We start from the raw sequence: 5,064 nt of genomic DNA on the forward strand, positions 1-5,064 counted from the left end.
ATTATCATTATCTCTTGTAGTGAATGTCATTCCACTGTGACTATAACCATATTTAGGATCAGTAATCAGTCCATCCCCAGCAGTACCAGAATATTCTCCTACTGTTAGCATATATTTTGTATTACCATCACTAGCATTAAATGTAGAGTAGCTAGCATATTTCATGTTCCCCTCAATGTCTCCCAGGTCCACTCTTAGTGTAACTGATTCTTCTTTGGTAAGACGATGAATCTTGCTCAATCCTAACCAAAACTCACCAGTAAGGTCACCGAATCCATTCTCATAGTCAGTCCAGTATCACTAGAAATCAACAGATCCATCTTGTCTCCTCTGAAATACAGTCCATCCACCACCATCATGCAGTCTCCATATCACAGTATACCTGATCCAATAGTGTATAATTATAAAGCATTACTTTTAGTATAAGGCTAACTGTAAATGGAGTTCCTCTATCAGGATTAACAGTATAAACACCACTAGTAGTATTACCATTATTGTACCAATCCTTACAGTCTCGAGGAGCTATAGTGCATAGAGGAATATAATAGTTATTGTATTTTATGAGTGTTTGGAGAGAGCTAGAAAAAGCACAAAAGCAATTTCTACCAAGAAGATGCTGTATTGACATGCTATTAATACCTACATGTAACACCTATTTCATGATAACTAACTCTTGTGTGTGCACTCTGCCATGACTTATATAATTACAGTCCATACCTTTTGTTGACTTTTGTAGCTCCTTAGGACAGGACTTTGGTATTACTTTAGGACAGAAAAAATGCATGTATCTATGAATACCAGGTTCTCTGATAGTAACTGACTGTCCTAGGTTACTAATATTACAGCATACTCTTAGATACAGGCCTAGTCCACCATGTTGATATGGTCCAGTGTTATTAGTACAGTCAGTAAACATAATAAGATCCTTCAGTCCCAGTACTTTACACTGACAACATTAACCATAAGAATATTAATGAAACCATCACTGTAGCTTGGGACAGTATTCTGCAATCTACTACAACCTCTGTTGTTGCACTACTATTAAATTGATAACATTTTATTTGTTATTATTATTGTTACATTAATAATTACTGTAGTTGTTTCCTGTAATAGCTCATTAAGAAAGACTGGCAGATCAGTAAAACAAAGCCAACAATTCACAACTTGTTGCTATGGGTACATGTACATGTATATGGATGAGAAGTGTATGTACATGTATGTGGTTTGTGGCTATGGAGTTGTATATGTAATATGTGGACCTGCTGTGTGAGTATAAACCTTCCTACTGTATGCTCAACCCTTGATATCTTTTGTTCTTCATTTTCTTTTTACTGCCTTCATTCCACCAAGAGTACTACTACATTACTATATACATTACGTCTAATTATACATGCCTACTCAATTCCTTCCTCTACTCTTCATACCACTCATACCACTACTTCATGTATACCATTAGTCATACTCTCACAAATGTGTCATCTTAACTTACTGGGCACACATAACAAACAATAATGTATCAAACTGTTCATCAGTATATTCTCATAATTTGATGTACAACTTATGAAGCTAACTGAAACATCTTCATTATTTGTACTTTAATCTGCACACACCCTCAGCTTAGTCAGCTAAAGGTAGTCAGTACTTAGTGGTAGTGTTTAGTACCTTATTGAACAATGGAAGACTAGGACGAGATGCACAGCAATTGCCTTCAAGACCACCACATCCTTTGCCATCCTACAATGCATCAGATGTATAGAGTACAAAATCATATGTACCATTAGCAGGATTACGAGATTCACAGAAGTAGTCATTACCAATGAAAGACTGAAGAATTGAGTTTTGAGGACTACCTTGAGCACAAGGACAATTATAAATACTATTAGCATTTTCAAGTTGTTCAGACATGTTGACGAAGAGACCTATGAGTGATACTATCACCATTAACATAATTAATATCACTGTGATTTTCAAGGCCACCAATAGTATGCACAACTGCATCAGTTGAAGCATATTGATATCCCACTACTCTACCACACACTTGAGAGTAACTGATACCATTAGATGGAAACTAAACTGATAAACACCTGCCTACACTTGATGTTGCTTTACCACAAGCTCTAACTCCTCCTGACTGCATGGTACAGTCTAAACCCAGAAGGACAGTTCTTGTAGCATCAGTCATATCCAGATATGCTAGTCTTGTCCATCCTCCTTCTGAACCACAGTGTATGCAGCTCTTCCATATTACAGTAAATATTCATTGTTTCTTCATTAGTTAAAATGCTGTTAAAGAAACCTGACTAATGACACAGAAATATGTCATTCATGTACTTATGCCTGTATAGTGGTTATTGTTTTAGAAGTTTTCGCTGTCCCAACTCATTCCAACATGTATAGCAAGAATATCAATTAGATTATACATTTTGAGCTAAGTAACTTTAGAGTCAGTATATAATCAATTTTTTCTGGGTTTTTATATTATTTTGTAAAGGTCTTTATTATAATGTTTGAATTTAAAATTGAGATTATGCCTTGTTTTATCAATAGACTGAAGTGAGAATACTGACACTTTCAAAATTACCTATACAAGAAATGCCTTCTATTGCATCATATGTATTACTTTTAAATTATTTTCAAATCAACTACTCAAAAATCAAAAACAACTATAAACTAACTACAACTAGTCTACTATCACCAACTAACTATCTACCAACACACACAATATGAATCAAACTGTTCATTAGTACATTTTTATCATTTGACGTACAGCTCATAAAAGCTAACAGGAACATCTTCATCATCGCTACTTTGTTCTGCACACACCCTCAGCTCAAGGTAGTCAGTAGTGGTAGTGTTTAGTACCTTATTGAACCATGGAAGACTAGGACGAGATGTGCAACAATTACTTTCAAGAACACCACATCCTTTACCATCCCACAATGGATCAGATGTATAGAGTATGAATTGATGTGTTTCATCAGTAGCAGGATTACCAGATTCACAGAAGTAGTCATTACCAATGAAAGACTGAAGGGTTGAGTTTTGAGGACTACCTTGAGAACAAGGGCAATTGTAACGACCATCACCATAAATATCAGCTTCATGCAGTCCAGTCATTAGTGTCCAAACATGTTGACGAGGAGACCCACGAGTGATACTAACACCATCAACATAATAAGAATTAATATCATTGTGACTTTGGAGGCCACCAATAGTAGGATCAACTGCATCAGTTGAAGCATATTGATATCCCACTACTCTACCACACACTTGAGAATAACTGATACCATTAGATGGAAACTGAACTGATACACAACTGCCTACATTTGATGTTGCTCTACCGCAAGCTCTAACTCCTCCTGACTGGTACAGTTTAAACCCAGAAGGACAGTTCTCTGTAGCATCAGTCATATCCAGATATCCTAGTCTTGTCCATCCTCCTCCTGAACCACACAGCTCCTCCATATTGCAGTAAACATATTGAGTTCCATCATTAGTTCCCAGTAGGTATACACCAGAAGGACTGTTTGGTTGTTTGTTCTTAATCTCTTGACAAGAAGTAGGGATGGGAGAGAAGGAAGATGAGTCATTTTGTAACATGATAAGGTCTTTCACTAGTAGCAGTATATCATTGATAGCTCCAGCGTTAGAGGTGGCAGTCTCCTTGATATGACAAAGAGAAGAAATGATACCATCCATTTTTTGTGTTATCTCTTCAATATCTTGACCATTGTTCCTTGTGATATTGAGTAGTTCATTCAATAGTTCATCATCAGTGTTGTATTGATTGGAATCAGTATTACTGGTATCACTGCAGGTAGAACAGGCTGCAGTACAGGTACTGTTAGCAGCATCAAATGTAAGAGCAAGATTAGAACTACTGATAAACTGAGGGAGACAAGCAATAGCTAGTATAAGAAGAGAGAGCATTATTATCCTCTTTGTAATGATTGTTTACTGTTTACTCCTCACTCCTTTTATAACATTCAGAAGAGCCTGACTAATGACGTCAGACATGATGCTGTATGTAATGGGAAACATTCAAAGAACGTACTCTAGTCTAGTAAATTTTCAACCAAAAATGTGCAGGTGTTTTAGTAGTAGACTAGCACTATCAATTGGCATACCATTTTGTTTAAGTACATGTGCAAATTGAAATACCATCATTTAAATTTCAATTATTATTAATTTTTAAGTATAGTCAACTCAAACTAACACCTAACTAACTAACTATAAAAACCTCACACATGCATACAATATGTAATACAAACTGTTCATCATTATATTTTCATCATTTGATGTACAACTCATAAAAGCTAACAGGAACATCTTCATTATCTGTAGTTTCGTCTGCACACACCCTCAGCTCAAGATAGTCAGTAGTGGCAGTGCATTTAGTACCTTATTAAACCATGGAAGACTAGGACAAGATGTACAACAATTACTTTCAGAGCCACCACATCCCAATCAGATGTATAGAGTATGAATTGATATGTAATGGTAGAAATACCAGATTCGCAGAAGTACTCATTACCAATGAAAGACTGAAGAGTTGAGTTTTGAATACAACCTTGAGAACAAGGACAACTGTGATAAATATCATTAGCATCCAATAGTCCAGCAATTAATGTCCAGACATGCTGACGAGGAGACCCACGAGTGATACTAACACCATCAACATAATAAGAATTAATATCATTGTGATTTCAAGGCCACCAATAGTATGCTCAACTGCATCAGTTGAAGCATATTGATATCCCACTACTCTACCACACACTTGAGTGTAACTGATACCAATAGATGGAAATTGAACTGATGCACAACTGCCTACACTTGATGTTGCTCTACCACAAGCTCTAACTCCTCCTGACTGGTACAGTCTAAACCCAGAAGGACAGTTCACTGTAGCATCAGTCATATCCAGGTATGCTAGTCTTGTCCATCCTCCTCCTGAACCACACAACTCCTCCATATTGCAGTAAACACTTTGAGTTTAATTATTAGCAGTGTAAGAAACAATTATTGACAGTCACTTGATTCATTATCATTAATCATTATTCATGA

This window comes from Amphimedon queenslandica, unplaced genomic scaffold (genome assembly GCF_000090795.2).
Source record: "Amphimedon queenslandica unplaced genomic scaffold, v1.1 AMPQUscaffold_13204, whole genome shotgun sequence".
Classification (NCBI taxonomy): domain Eukaryota; kingdom Metazoa; phylum Porifera; class Demospongiae; order Haplosclerida; family Niphatidae; genus Amphimedon; species Amphimedon queenslandica.